Genomic DNA, 16,391 nt, shown 5'->3' on the forward strand with positions numbered 1-16,391 from the left:
TTCAGAGACTTTCAAATTATGAGACCCAAGACATTGGCCCTGGCCTAATCTAAGGCACCTTTATACCCTGGGCCACATAGAGATAATTTCTACAGAGACACCTTAATTCATATATTATTGAGAAATGCTTTATTTCTTTATTTTCCCAGAGAAGTAGTGCTGACTTTTGTTCTTGTTTTTATTTTTAACTGGCTTTGTTATTCTTGGGCATGAGATGGTATTTAATCCTTTTATCCACTTATTGAACAAGTACATCAGGCACTGGGAATACAATCAAGCTAAACCGAACTGGTAAAATCACTGCCCTCAAGGAGCTGGCATTCAAGTGGCTGACATGATACCATTTTCTGTGCCTCAGAGGATGACCGTGGAGAGCTTGTTCTAAATTGGGAACTTTGATGATGTATTTCATGTCAATGAGTCTGTTCTAAAGTGCAAAGAAAAATACACTGTGCTATATCAATAGTGTTAGTATATAGGCCTCCATGGGGTACTACAAAGTCAGATTTTAAGAGACAAATTCAGACGGTTGAAATTTGAGGAGGCAAAGTGATGGAATCTCTTACAAGCATCTATGTGGGAGGTGAAGGACTGGATATAATGATAATCTGGCAAAACTCAGTAAATTATCTTCTCAATTAATTCAAATTTTTGTAGCAAGCCCTTCTGTGTAAATTTTCATGACTTCTTTATGGTAATTAGTTTCATGGAATATTGCCAAATGGCATATTTTTCCTACTTCGAGCCACTTTCTAAGCACTCCTGGGAATGTCTGAAATATGAGATAAGCACTCTTAACCCAAAGTTTTATTAAAAAGTTTAATTAACACAAATGCCAAATGACACATTGATTGCCATTAAGTAGGTAGACTATGTGTAAATCTGTGAACTACGGAACGACTATAAAACCTACTTTTCTCAGCAACCACAGAAGCTTTATTTCTCTTCCTGAGGAGGCATGGGAGCCCTCGGGATGCACTTCGCCATCTCCAGCCTCCCACATCCTCCGGACTCCACTACATGCACTGAGGCATCGTAGTGGTTGCGAATTCCCTCTCGGCTGCTACTCTGCCAAGCCCTCCCTCCCTCTAGTACTGACCTTACCCTGCCAGTCCTCAGGCTTTTGATCTCCTTCCTATTGCCCTCCAGGAAGCCTCAGGTTCACAAAGGAACTTTCTCATTGTCTAACATCATCCCCAAGTAAGAAACGTGCATTTACTAAATGTTCTCTCAAACTTCCAGAACATAAAGAATTATTAATTTTTTTTGTTATTGTTCTGAGCACAATCCTCTACTAAAATCTTAGTTCTTCAAAGGCAGGGACCATCTTCTTACATGCCCTGGAATCTTCAGCATTGAACATAGCACCTGGCACAGAGTAGAGGCTGAATAATTTGCAGAATGAAGAAATGGAGCCATTGTCCTGTCTCTCATTTTCTCTTTGCTGTTTAAAAATTTTTTTTTTCTGGAGAGAATTGTTCTTTTCCATTATGTTCTCCAAGGTTCCTGTGTTCCCTCAGCCCTCTACTCTCTCTTTAGACAATTCCTTATAGTACAATCATTTCTAATAAAAAATACACTAGCTACTCAGCCTGCAATATGCAGAGTAACTGAAGGAAAGGTCTTAAAAGATTTTCTCAAACTTTGGATTACAGCAAAATTAATGGTAGAGCCTATTACACATTGCTTAGCAGTTCCAGCATCATCAGTGATCAGAAGAAAATACTAATATATTTACAAATACTAGTAGAAAGGAATAGAGAGAATGAACATGTATAAAGAGGCTACGGCAAAAGGAAGCAGAAAGAATGGAAATCAACAGAGCTCACAGTACCTGCATCAGTTATCTATTGCCACAAAAGTGCTGCATAGCAAAGAGTAGTGGCTTACAGGATAAATATTTATTTTTGCCCAGAGTCTCTGGGTTTGCTAATGTTGTTTTGCTGATCTGGGCTGGAGTTGGCTGAGAATAGCTGGATTCACTCATGTATCTGCGGTCAGCTGGTGAGTCAGCTAAGGGCTGGCTGGTCTCAGATGGCTACAGCCTCTGAGGGGTTCAGTTCCATATGTGCTTTTAGCCTCCAGGAAACTAGCCTAGACTTGTTTTTATGCAGGTAGAAGACCTCTGAGAGAGGGAGAGGGAGAGGGAGAACAAGAGCGAGAGTGAGGGCGAGAGCGAGAGCAAGCATGCTCAGAAGCTCACCAAGCCACATTGAAGCCTGGGCTCAAAACTGGCACATTGCCACTTCTGCCTCATTATATTGGCCAAAGCAAGTTTCAAAGCCAGCATAGATATAAGGAATGGAAAAATATACTCTGCCTAGCTGCAAACTCACATTATAAAGGATATGGATATAGAGAAGGATAAAAAATTGGGGTCATTTTGCGATCAAACCATCATACTTACCTCAGCCTCATTTTTTTTTTTTTTTTTTTACTTTAGACAGGATGTCACTCTGTTACCCAGGCTGGAGTACAGTGTCACAATCTTGGCCCACTGCAACCTCTGCCCTCCAGGCTCAAGCGATCCTCCCACCTCGGCCTCCTGAGTATCTGGGATTCCAGATGCACACCACCATGCCCAGTTCATTTTTGTGTTTTTGTAGAAATGAGGTATCACCATTTTGTCCAGGCTGGTCTTAAGCTCCTGGGCTCAAGCTATCCACCCACCTCAGCCTCCCAAAATGCTGGGATTACAGGCATGAGCCACTGCACCTGGCCCCAATTTTTATTTATTAGTAGCAAGGTACAAGCATAACTGTCTTAGTTTGAGTTCCTGTGGGTTCTGAGACAAGGATCCAATGAAAGTGGTTTATTTGAATGCTAGTAAACACTGATAGGGAAGTGAGGAGTTGAGAAAGGGAAGGAAGTAGCCAATAAAAGGTTTGCTGTCAAGCAAGTTTCTTACCATTATGGATACCTGAAGTATATTCTTGCTAGAGAACTCCCTTGGAGCCAGCGTATAACACACGTCTTAGAGTTATCCTACATGAAGAATGAAGGAGCTGGGATATTTTCTTACCAGCTCCTCTCAGTCAATGCTTGACAACTGGTTGGGTAGAAATAGAGCAATTATGTGTGGGTACTTTTGTACTGCTAAATGGGCTTCAATTAGCCAGGGAAAGTCTTCAGGCAAAGAATTTGCCAGAGCTGGCAGTTAGAAGGTGGGCAGCACACACTAAAACAGAAAGGGCAACAGGATATGGCAGGACACTGACAGTGTTCATTATATCACTCAACAGCTGCTGCTGATTGCAATAAAATCTGCCAAAAGTTACAGTATAGCTGAATGAAAAGATTATGAGTAAATCCTGTTTTTAGCTATAAACAAATTCCCTAACATCTCTGAGCCTCCTTTTCCTCAACAGTAGGTATTTCATGGGCATTTTTTTGAAGATGAAATTGAGATGGCATGTTTAAAGTGTCTGGTAAACAAATAAATGCTGGATAGTGATATCTATCAAGATATTTTTGTTTCCATTCATTCTTCAACAGTTTGAGTGGAAATAAGCATATCTTCTAAAATATTTGTTTAGGCCCCCTGTTTCACACTTTGCCCATTTTGCAATCAAATCATCATACTTACCTCAGCCTCATTTTATGCTATGATTTCTATGACAGACTCCCAATAACAAAATATATACATCCAAGAACAAAGTGAAACTTGAAGTTCAAGAAACAGCAGCATAATTGACATCTACAGTCTGTTACATCTAACCCTAGCTGAACACATTGCTCTCAAACTCACAGGGAATAGCCACCAAAATAGATCACATTCTGGTCCATAATACACACCTTAACAAGCTTAATAGAAATCATACAGTGTCTGCTCTCAGACCACAAGTGAAATTCAACTAGAAATCAATAACAGAAAGATAACTGGAAAATCTCAAAATATGCAGAAATTAAATAACACAATTCTAAATATCATAGGAGCCAAAGAAGAAACCTCAAGAGAAATTTTAAAATATTTTAAACTAAATGAAAATGAAAATTCATCTTATTAAAATGTATGTGCTATAGCAAAAATAGTGCTTAGAGGGAAAATGGTAGCATTTAATGCAAGTATTGGAAAAGAAGAAATAATCTAAAATCAGTAATCTACATTTTTACCTTAGGAAACTAAAAAAAGAAGAGCAAATTAAACCCAACATAAGCAGAATAAATGAGATAATAAAAATCAGAGTGGAAATCAATGAGACTGAAAACAATAAATCAACAGAGAGAATCATTTAAACCAAAAGTGGTTCTTTGGAAAGATAGTAAAATCAATAAACCTTTAGCCAGGCTAATGAGGAAAAAGGCAGAGAAGAGACAAATTACTAATATCAAAAATGAAAGAGGGGACTGTAGAGAGCACTGACATTAAGAGGATAACAAAGGGTAGTATGAAAAAGTGTATGCCCAGAAATTTGATAACCTAGATGAAACACACCAACTTCTTGAAAGACATAATCTGTCAAATCTCACACAATGATACATAGATAATCTGAGTAGCACTATCACTGTTAAAGAAATTTAATAATTAATTAATAACCATTCAAAGCAGAAAGCACAGACTCAGATTGGTTCACTGGTGAGTAAGAAGAAACATTTAACAAAGAAATCATTCTATTTTCTACAATCCCTTTCAGAAAACAGAATTAGAAAGAACACTTCCTACTTCTTCTATGAGGCCAGCATTGTCTTAATATCAAAACCAGATAAAGACATTACAAGAAAAGAAAGCTATATACCAATATGTCTAATGAACATAGGCGTAATAATCCTCAACAAAGTATTAGCAAATTGAATCCAACAATATGTGAGCAGAATTATATGTCATGACCAAGTGGGACTTACCCCAGGTATCCCAGGCTGGTTCCGTATTCAAAAATCAGCTAATGCAATCTATTACATCAATAGGTTAAAAAAGAAAAATCACATAATTATCAACAGATGCAGAAAAAGCATTTGACAAAAATCCAACACCGTTTATAATAAAAATTCACTAAACCGGAAATAGAAGGGAACTTCAACTTGATACAGAATAGCCACAAAAAAACTCTGTAACTCACATCATAATTAATGATGAGAAACTCAAAGCTTTCCCCCTAAAATCAGAAACAATTATGTCCCTTCTTACCACTTGTTTTCAATGTGGTACTGGAAGCCTTAGCTAATGCAATAAGTCACAAAAAGGAAATTAAAAGTATATACACATTGGGAAGGAAGAAATAAAACTATCTTTGTTTGCAGATGACATGATCATTTATGTAGAAAATCCAAAAGAATAAACAGCAGCAAAAATCTCCTGAGTCTAATATGAAGTTATAACAAGGTTGCAGGATACAAGTTAATATGCAGAAGTGACTTGCTTTCTTATATACCAGCAATGAACAAGTGAGATTTGAAATGAAAAATATGGTGGGGTGTGTTGGCTCAGGCCTGTAATTCCAGCACATTGGGTGGCTGAGGTAGGCAGATTGCTTGAGATCAGAAGTTCAAGACCAGCCTAAGCAATGTGACAAATCCCATTTCTACAAAAAACACAAAGATTAGCCACGCATGGTGGCACATGTATGTGGTCCTGGCTACTCAGGAGGCTGAAATGGAAGGATTGCTTGAACCCAGGAGGTCAAGGCTGCAGTGAGCCATGATCATGCCACTGTGCTCCAGCCTGGGCTACAGAGTGAGAGATTCTGTCTCAAAAAAAAAAAAAAAAAAAAAAAAAAAAGAACAACAAAACAACAAAAATATCATTTATTTTAGTAACACTGAAATTAAATACTTAGGCATAAACCCAACAAAATATGTAAAATATTTACATAAAGAAAATTATAAAACTCTGATGAATGAAATCAAAGAGGAAATAAGTAAACGGAGAGATTTTTAATGTTCACGAATAGGAATACTCAATATTGTCAAAATGTCAGTTCTTCTCAACTTGATCTATAGATTCAATAAAATCCCAATCAAAATCCCAGCAAGTTATTTGTGGATATTGACAAACTGATTCTAAAGTTTATATGGAAAGGCAAAAGACCTACAATAGTCAACACAATTTTAAAGAACAAAGCTGAAGGACTGATATTCCCCAAGTCAAGGCATTATATAAAGCTACAGTAATCAAGGCAGTGTGATATTGGCAGAAGAATAGAAAAATAATGAAATACAATAGAGAGTCCAGAAATAAATCCATGTAAAATAAATATAGTCAACTGATCTTTGACAAAGGAACAAAGGCAATAACATGGAACAAATACAGTCCTTTCAACAAATAGTGCTGAAATAAATGGACTTCCGCTTACAAAAAAAAAAAGAAAGAAAAGAAAGAAAGAAAAAGAAGTCTAGATAAAGATCTGATACTCTTCACAAAAGTTAACTAAAAATAGGCAATAGACCTAAATGTGAAATGAAAAACTACCAAACTTCTGGAACATAACATAAGAGAAAACTTACATCATTTTGGTTATGAAGGTAGCTTCTTAAATACAACATCAAAGGCACTATCCACACACACACAAAATAAGTGATAAACTCTAGCTTCATTAAAATTAAAAACTTTGCTCTGCGAAAGACAATGTCAATATGATGAAAAGACAAACTACAGACTAGGAGAAAAATATTTGCAAAATACATCTGGTAAAAGATTGTTGTGCAAAATATACAAAGAGCACTTAAAACTCGACAACAGGAAAACAACTCAATTAAAAATGGGCCAAAGACCTTAACAGACCCTCATGAAAGAAGATATGCAGATGGAAATAAACAAACAAAAAGATATTCCATATCACATGTCATCAGGGAAATACAAGTTAAAACAGCATCCTGAAACCACTACTGCACACCAGAATGGCTAAATACAGAACACTGACAGCATCAAATGCTAACAAGGATGTCGAGCAATAGAAACTCTCATTCATTGCTGGTGGCAATGTAAAGTGGTATAACCTCTTTGGGAGACAGTTTGGCAGTTTCTTAGAAAATTCTTACCATACAGCCCAGCAATTGTGTTCCTTGGTATTTACCAAGGAGTTGAAAACCTACATCCAAACAAAATCCTGTATGCAGATGTTTATAGCAACTTTATTCATAATTGCCAGAAGTTGGAAGCACCAAAATATTCTTCAGTAGGTGAATAAATAATCTATGGTACATCTGAACAATGAACTATTCAGTGCTAAAAAGAATTACACTGTCAAGCTGTGAAAAGTAATGGAGGAAACTTAAATCCACATTACTAAGTGAATGAAGCCAATCTGAAAAAACTACTTACTGTATGATTCCAACCATATGACATCCTAGAAATAAAAAAAAAAAAAACAAAGTTGAAGGACTAAGAATGATTTTTTTTTTTCCTGAGACGGAGACTCACTCTGTCGGCCAGCCTGGAGTGCAGTTGGCGCTATCTCAGCTCACTGCAACCTCTGCCTCCTGGGTTCAAGCAATTCTCGTGCCTCAGCTTCCTAAGTAGCTGGAATTACAGGTACCCAGCACCATGCCTGACTAATTTTTGTAATTTTAGTAGAGACAGGGTTTCACCATGTTGTCCAGGCTGGTCTCCAACTCCTGACCTCAGGTGATCTGCCTGCCTCAACGTCCCAAAGTGTTGGGATTACCGGCATGAGCCACCATAATTTTTTTTTTTTAACTGTTGAGAATATAAAAAGATCAGTGGTTGCCAGAATTTAACAGGGTGTTGATGAATAGGCAGAGCACAGAGGATTTCTAGAGCAGTGAAAATACTCTGTATGATACTATATTGGTGGACACATGTTGTTAAACATCTGTCAAAAACTCATAGAATGTACAGCATCAAGAAAAAACCCTAATGAAAACTCTGGACTTTGGGTATGTGTGATGTGTCAATGTTAATTTATCAACTGTCACAAATATACCACTCTTGTGGGGGATGCTGATAATGGAGAAGGCTATATGTGTGTCAGTAGAGAGAACATAAGGGGAATCTCTGTACTTCCCACTCAGTTTTGCTGTTAACCTAAAACTGCTCCAAAATAACCACCACCACAACAACAATAATAATAATAATCACAAAAGTTGTATTAAAAAAGAAAAAAAGAATAACATCTTCAAGTAGCTTGATAACACAGTGTTTCCACACGTATTTTCTCTCGCTCAGTGAAACTGGACTAACACTAACCAAATGCAGGAGAAAACGGCTCCCTCCTGTGCACAAACAGAATTGAATATGCAATATCAGTAGCCAGCACATATTTAATTATGTTGTGCTTTTCTCTGAAGCCACTCCTTCCTCAACCTTCCTGGAGGACATCCAGACCAATGCTTATCGTGTTTATTCTTTACTGATGACCTTTCATGATTGGTAACAGTTCAATGAAATTACAATGTTAAAATAGAATTCCCTTTGACTTTGAAGTGTGGGTTTCAGACTTTTTGCTCCTTTTCAGAAAGCAAGGGGCCACTCTGGGTAAGAAGGCAGGGGTCCGAGATGGAAGCAAACTGCTGGTGCTCTGAGGAGAGGCTGAGGCTAGACCACTGTGCAGGCAGGCTCTCAGATGCGCATCTACTCACACATTCCATTAACTACCTGAGGCTTCATTCGGCTCCACAAACTTAACCTTAACCAATGTACTTGAAGACACGAATTTGGCTTCTACTGCAGGACAAAAATAAGATTCTTTCACAGCATCAAAACCTGCAAAACTTGAAGAGATTATTTGGGTCATTATATTGCCTCTAGGCAAGTTCTCCTGGAAACCGTCTGCCTTAGATGAGAATTTCCTCTACTAAAAAGCCAAGGGAATTGCTGAGGGTCCTGACGACAACCCTGTGGGGAGCTGTTCCTTTGGTGTGAATAAACTTCTTTTGTTATTCTATAATTTTAAAAAGGTCTCTTTGTTCTGTCCCTAAAAGAAAGCGTGCCATCTTCTCCATAAAATCTATTGTATTTTTTTTCACGTTTTCTCAGCCTTCTCTTACCAGCATTTCCTCATAGCTCTATTAGTATTTTAGTGTAGCTCGTTCCAGATTTGCTTCAAGTACTCTGTAAACTTTCTTGATTGTAAAGTTCAACTCTGAACTTCAGGGACACCTTGTGTATAAATGAGAGTAGGTGAGTGATATGGTTTGGGTGTGTCCCCACCCAAATCTCATCTTGAACTGTAGTTCTCATAATCCTTATGTGTCACGGGAGAGACCCGGTGGGAGGGAATTGAATCGTGGGAGTGGTTACCTCCAGGCTGTTCTCTTGATCATGAGTGAGTTCTCATGAGATCTGATGGGTTTTATAAGGGATTTTTCCCCATTTTGCTCTGCACTTCTTGCTGCCACCATGTGAAGAAGGACATATTTGCTTCCACTTCTACCATCAATGTAAGTTCCTCTGCAGAGCTGTGAGTCAATTAAACCTCTTTTCTTTATAAATTATCCATTCTTGGATATTTCTTCCTAGTAGCATGAGGATGGACTAATACAGTGGCGTTGCAGGGAGCTCTTCTAGGATTAATTACTTTGGGGAAAGAATAAAACCTTTCTTCCACTCCATTATTAGTGACATGGTTTGTATATTTGTCTCCTTCAAATTTGATTTTGAAACGTAATCCCTAATGTTGGAGGAGGGCCTGGTAGGAGGTGTTTGGAGCATTGGAGGCAGATCCTTTATGAATAGCTTGGAACCATCCACCTGTTAATGAGTGAGTTTTCACTCTGGTAGTTTATATAACAACTGGTTGTTTAAAGAGCCTGGCACTGACCCCTGCCTCTTGCTTCTGCTCATGCCGTGTGACACACCTGCTCCCACTTTGCCTTCTGCCATAAGCAAAAACCCCCTGAGGCCTCACCAGAAGCTAAGCAGATGACAGCACCATGCTTCCTGTACAGCCTACAGAACTGTGAGCCAATTAAATCTCCCCAAACATTACCCAGCCTCAGGTATTTCTTTATAGCAATGCAAAAAAGGACTAATACAATCAGAGATGAGACAATATGCAAATGTTCTAGAAAGAGATAGTGCCAAGGTCTTAAATTCATATTGACATGATTGATATCAGGTGTTTTCCAGTAAATTTTTAGTAGGAGTGTGTGCACGCAGGGTACCTCTAGGAAGAAAAATGAAAGAACACAAAAGGGTGTTTGTCATCTTTTGAGGCCATTCTAAATCTTTTAAACTTCCTTTCTATGTTTAGGAATTTCTCATAATCTCTGTCTTGTTTCCCCAGTATTAAAAAAAAAAAGTACTATTTGCATCCCAGTGGGGCTAGAATTTTAAAAAATTAAAATTAGGAAAAAAAAAAGTACTGTTTTCCAGCAATTCTTGCAGCTGGGCACAATCTTGCTTAATGTGCATTGTGTACATTAGTGATAAAGGACATCACTTGGCACAGTTAGTGAAGGAGGCACCTGTTGCAGGATGGCATAGGTGCTAACAGAACTTCGAGGAGTCTAGCTCTAAGTCCTCAGTATGAACTGCCCTGGCTAATCCTCCAATGGCAGCAGCAGGATCTTTATAGAAGAAATCCTGTGCCGTGATTTGGGCACTCCTCCTAGCTGCAACCTAACCCTTAATAAATTCATTTTCTGCTTACACTAGCTACAGTGAGTCCCCTTGTCTGGATCTGGAAAGACTGACAGATAAAATGTTGTTTCAACAATACTATTCCACTGTGGACTTGCTTTGATTCTAATAATGCTCAGTAGACTTTTCATGCTGTTGAAATTCCTACAAGGCTCTTCAAAAATATCACAGCTGTGTCCCTGTGGAGACAAACCCATGGGATCTGAGTATAGATGTGGCCCTTTTAAAAATTATAAATAATTCTCTCTGATGCATTGCTTTCTGAGTTCAGAGGATTAATGCAACAGAGAAAGGACAAAAATAAATCCAAGTTGAATACTAAGTTAGATTGCCTGACCTAAATTAGAGAGTGAGCTCCCATAAGTCTTCTCCAAGTTTAAAAGGCAGATTTTGTGACACTAGTATGTACAGCAAAAAAAGTTGGTGTCTCCAAAAGTTCTGCTAAAACAGTGGTTTGCAACCTTGGATGCACATTGGAATCACCTGGGAAATTTTTAAAAAATATCAATGCCTGGGCCCACCCTTACAAACTTCACTTTTATTGGTCTGTAGTAAGGCCTGAGCATCTCTATCTTTTAAAAGTTTGCCAGATTATTCTAAGACCATAGTTGGAGACCTCTGTACGAGTGTGAATTCAGGTTGTATACACAAGCTGGAATTCTTCTGGAGATGTTACTATGGCTATTGGGCATGGCTTTGTATGGATATGTCTTTGTTTATTCAATAAAAGTGTATGCACATGAGAATATGGGTCAAATAATATGTTAACTGTCATAGAGAGTGGCAACACCAACAATAACCCATTCATGTAACATCTGCCTTAGTCTAAGGAGCACTGCTCACCTGATTTGTCCAGCGTGCTAAGGGAGTGACTCCATATGTTGGTTGAATCCATCTGATATAGCTATCACTTCAAGATCTGCAACAGTTCATTTAAAATAGGACTTTATAAAATAAATAAGATTAGTTGAGGAGCAATCCTACTCTATGGCATGCATTTGATATCACTTTGCAAAATGCAGACACACACACACACACACACACACGGAATAATTTAAATTAGGTACTAGGGTGATCTACAACAATAATGAGTTGTGGGGAAAATACAGGCACTGGGTTGGCTTGGAGTCACACTCAGGAGGCCAGCAAGCTCGGAGGGGAGAGATGTTCCAGGGGAGTAGACAGTAACCAGAGTAGCAGAGGGAGTGCCCAAGAATGAAAAACCAAGAGTCAAAAATGGCCCAAGTAGAGGTCAGTCTCATAGTAAAGCAAGAGAAGCCAAGAGACTAGAACCATGTAGTAAATGAACATTGTGCCAGTCCAAATAAACACAGGCTCAGAAGTGAATGTAAGGATGAGAAGCAAGTAACTACAATGAGGTACACTGGGCTAAACAAATTCAAGTGCATGATGAGAGTGGAGGCCAGTTAGACAGAATGGGGAGAGTGGAGATCTGGAAGAAGGAAAACTTGGAAAGATCAGTTTCATCCAACTGAAACCCCAAAGCTTGTGCAACCTCACAGGAGGGTGCTGCCTGCCCGGCTCTTCCTGGAATCCTTGTTCCCAGAGAGAGCTTCTGAAACCTCCTCCCGAGGGTGTTGATAAGACATTTCACCAACACTCTCCGGGACTGGGTCCAGGTGTTTTGTAAAATAGTCTGGCTTTTCTTTGTTCTGGTCTTGTCCGGTCTGTATTTCTTTTTTGGTTTGTTTGTTTATTTGGTGCACACTGGTCAGTCACTTCCAGTGCCAGAAAGGATATAGAAACTATACCACAGTCTCAGGCTCTTGGTTGGCAATTGCTTACAGTTCAGTCTTTACTTTCAGTGCACAAACTTCAGCTACATGTATTACTGTTTACACTTTTAGAAATCAGTTCAATGCAGCTATATAAAAGCTATTATAAAAATGTACAAGACATATGAAGAAAACTAGACTTTTTGTTAAAAAGTCCAAAAGAAAACCTAGAGATTTTCCTGATAGAGAGATACAATACAGTAAAGATGTATTCATAGAGAAATAGACATGTACATTCATGAAACAGAGTGCAAATCTAGAAACAGACTTACATACCTAGAGAAATTTCATATGTGATACATGTGGCATTCCTAGTTAGTGCCAAAAAGAGATTATCTGAAGTGTTAGGACAACTGGTTTTCCAGCTGTAGAAAAATAGCTAGATCCCGACTTTATTTATTTTTTCTTTTTTTATTGCATTTTAGGTTTGGGGGTACATGTGAAGAACATGCAAGATTGTTGCATAGGTACACACATGGCAGTGTGATTCGCTGCCTTCCTCCCCTTCACCTATATCTGGCATTTCTCCCCATGCCATCTCTCCCCAACTCCCCATCCCCTGCTGTCCCTCCCCCATTTCCCTCCAACTGACCCCAGTGTGTGATGCTCCCCTCCCTGTCTCCATGTGTTCTCATTGTTCAACACCTGCCTGTGAGTGAGAACACGCGGTGTTTGATTTTCTGCTCTTGTGTCAGTTTGCTGAGAATGATGGTTTCCAGGTTCATCCATGTCCCTACAAAGGATATGAACTCATCGTTTTTGATGGCTGCATAATATTCCTTGGTGTATATGTGCCACATTTTCCCTGTCCAGTCTATCATCGATGGGTAGATCCCAACTTTAAACTCAGGTCAGCCATTATGGAAAAAGAGAGAGGCCTGTTCTGGGATAACTGCAGGGTCATTGTGTACTGGCACCAGTCTGCACGGTTACCATCTACTGAAATGGGGGAAGAAAAGGGTAAGATTAAATTGAGATAGGAGCTTCTTCTGTTTGTAGTACCGAGAACTGGGCTCATTGGGGATGGCCACAGAATAGTGCTCAGGAAAAACAACACATTTGAGATTCTAAGTTCTTAGCTTTTCTTTCCAACACACTAAGCCTTACAGAACAATTGTTATTTGAAAATAAGAGGATACACCCTTTACAATGAAATGTAACAACACATTTGTTGTTTTTCCTGAGCACTAAGGGAAGTGGTCAATCTTCTCATTACAAATATCTTTAAGATACCTGGAAATTTTGGTTTACCTTATTTTAAAACCTTCTTTCTTACTTCTGAAAAAAACAAAAAACAAAAAGGTACAGAACAGGTGTTGGTAAACTACAGCCAGCAGGCCAATATTGGCCCTCAGTCTGTTTCTGTGAGGAAAGTCCATTGGGATGCACCTCTGCTCATTCATGTATGTATTGTCTGTGGCTGCTTTTGCACTATAACCACAGAACCAAGTAACTGCAAGAAAATCCCTACAACCGACAAAACCAAAAATATTCCTATCCTGATATAGCCCACCTCTTTCAAGCACTAACATTATGGAAGAAAAGCAGGATAGCTGAACAGAAAGGGGTCTGGATTGGGAAAAAGCAGAAGTGAGTTAGTCTCTAGAATCAGATCTACTCCCGTCAACTAATTCATTAGCCAAATGCAAACTTGGCTTTAACGTCCCCATGTTTCAGTCTCTTAATTTCCAATAATGGCATTAAAAATAAAATTTTTGGCTGGGTGCAGTGGCTCATGCCTGTAATCCCAGTACTTTGGGAGGCTGAGGTAGGCAGATCATGAGGTCAGGAGTTAAGAGACCAGCCTGACCATGGTGAAACTCTGTCTCTACTAAAAATACAAAAATTAGCCAGGCGCAGTAGTACACACCTGTAATCCCAGCAACTCAGGAGGCTGAGGCAGGAGAATTGCTTGAACCCGGGAGGTGGAGGTTGCAGTGAGTCAAGATGGCACCACTGCACTCCAGCCTGGGCAACAGAACAAGACTCTGTCTCAGGAAAAAAAAAAAAAAAAAAAAAAAAGGAAATAAAATTCTTTTGCCATCTGAAGACTATAATTCTAGAATGATCTCAATGAGTTAAAAAGTAGAAATCAATGTGAAATTCATTACATACTATTACATTTCATTGTAAAGGGTGTCTCTCCTTATTTTCAAATAACAGAATTGTTTTGTAAGGCTTATTGTAATGGAAAGAAAAGCTAAGAACTTAGAATCTCAAATCTGAGCACTGATAAGAAATAAAATTGCACTTAACATTTTTCAGGGCTTTTTTTTTTAACTCTGCACACACATCAGTAATTTGACTTTTTGCCATGGAGAGACAATTGCATGTATTTGCATTTTTTCTGTGTGTGAGAATTTAATTTTTTACAACCTGCTGTGTTTTTCAGACCCTTTAACTAATAGGCTTTTATCACCTTCTGATTGCCTAATTTTCTCCTAATTGCTTTATGACAATACAATTTATTTTGATCACTCCCACCCTGCGGTTTTACTTTGTAATGAAGGACTTTATGAATTTATGTGTATTACTATGCATCAGCCTGATTTTCCAATCCCTCTTCTTCCTCATAAATGGAGGAATAAAATCGGAGTAAGCCAGAAGAGCCATAGGGTGCCCGTGTTTCCCATATGGAAAAATATCTGATTGGGAGTTTCCATTCTCCCAATCAGCCTTGCACACTTGCCACAGAGGCTTTTTTTGTGATCTCCACGTGGCTTTTTGTGACTTTTATTCATATGCACACATTGTATATGAAGAGAGCAATCAAGCCCAAGGCCATTTAGAGGTGCAGGGACTCCCTTGGTCTGTGATATGGGTCTTATCTCCCTATACACTGTATTTATTAGATTTTGAATTAATAATTCACTTTATGAAGGAATTAATTTTGAATTAGTAATTCAAAATCTAATAAATACAGTGTATAGGGAGATAAGGTAGTGGAAGAGTTCATTGTTTTGAGAATAACCTGAGTAAGTTCAGAACTGGTTTTCAAAACAGCCTTTTTTTTCCCCTTGTAAATTCTACATGAAGGTTTCTAAAAAGCCATTTCGTTTTGTAAGTTGAAACATACTGTAGGTGTACTCAGCTCAGTTCAGCATGAATGCATCATGTGTCTCTATTATTAACTGATTTTGTTCTCGCTGTTAAAGATAAAATAAAAATTCATAGAAAGTGAAATCTAATAATATGGGGAGCAGCATTGAACAGGATGCGATCACACATCCCTGTAATGGAAAACAGGCAATCCACTGCTTTGTACACTGTTTCAATTATTTAGTAATAGCTACAATTTCTTGAGAGCCTACTTTGTGGCAGGTACTTTATATACCTGACATTTCCTTCGATCTTTAAACAGATTTAATACATAATAAGATCAGCTTTATTCCCATTTATGAATCGCATTAACCAAAGTCATAGCATACGTAGGCGATATGTTGCAGAGCTGGGGTTCATGACCAATACTCCAAAGTCCTGCTCTTACAAGCAGCTTCTTGGACTTTAAAGTACTTTCTCCTTTATTTGTTCATTTGATAGTTACAGCAACCTTGTGAACGTGGCATAGCAAAGCATGATGCTCTCCCTTTTTCTAGATAAAGACTAGGGAGTAAGTGGTGTTTCGGTTCCCAATATTATAACAGATAGAGTCAGGCAAGGCAGGCTTCCTGTCTCCTGATTCAGTGTTCTTTTGGTAAGTATAATTTGTATTAAAACCTACAATCAAAGTAGATAGTTTAGAGAAAAACTTTTGATAAGTCTGAGCACTTGTACTTTCACAAGTCTTAGCTCAGCAACCAGTGGATGACAGGAGGCCTTCTTCTGGTTCCTTCACGAGTTAGAAGCTGTATGGCCTTACACAAGTGGCTTAACCTTTTTAGGCTTCCTCATCCTCACCTGACGGCCCCTGAGGTTTGCTCTAGACCTGGGGCCTGTGACTCCATGTCCCCTAACCAGTGTGGTAGTGTGGCCATGAGTCAGGTGGCCTGGAGACAAAAACTCTATTTGCTTAGATTGTATCATGATGCAGAGAAAACACAAGGAATAGTTTCATTTAA

General features: G+C 38.6%; 1 long non-coding RNA gene across 3 annotated transcripts in view; it reads right to left on the bottom strand.

The window, feature by feature from the left end:
* Positions 1 to 16,391, bottom strand: part of LOC101030116 (uncharacterized) — a 215,409-nt gene that overhangs the window by 53,995 nt on the left and 145,023 nt on the right. For all 3 annotated transcript variants that reach the window (XR_012516915.1, XR_005579136.2, XR_012516916.1), the window contains exons 4-6: positions 11,381 to 11,456; positions 7,259 to 7,283; positions 4,843 to 4,890 (exon numbers count right to left, since the gene is read on the bottom strand). This is a non-coding gene — a long non-coding RNA (uncharacterized LOC101030116). The remainder of the gene's footprint in view (positions 1 to 4,842; positions 4,891 to 7,258; positions 7,284 to 11,380; positions 11,457 to 16,391) is intronic.

This window comes from Saimiri boliviensis, chromosome 3 (assembly GCF_048565385.1).
Source record: "Saimiri boliviensis isolate mSaiBol1 chromosome 3, mSaiBol1.pri, whole genome shotgun sequence".
Taxonomy (NCBI): domain Eukaryota; kingdom Metazoa; phylum Chordata; class Mammalia; order Primates; family Cebidae; genus Saimiri; species Saimiri boliviensis.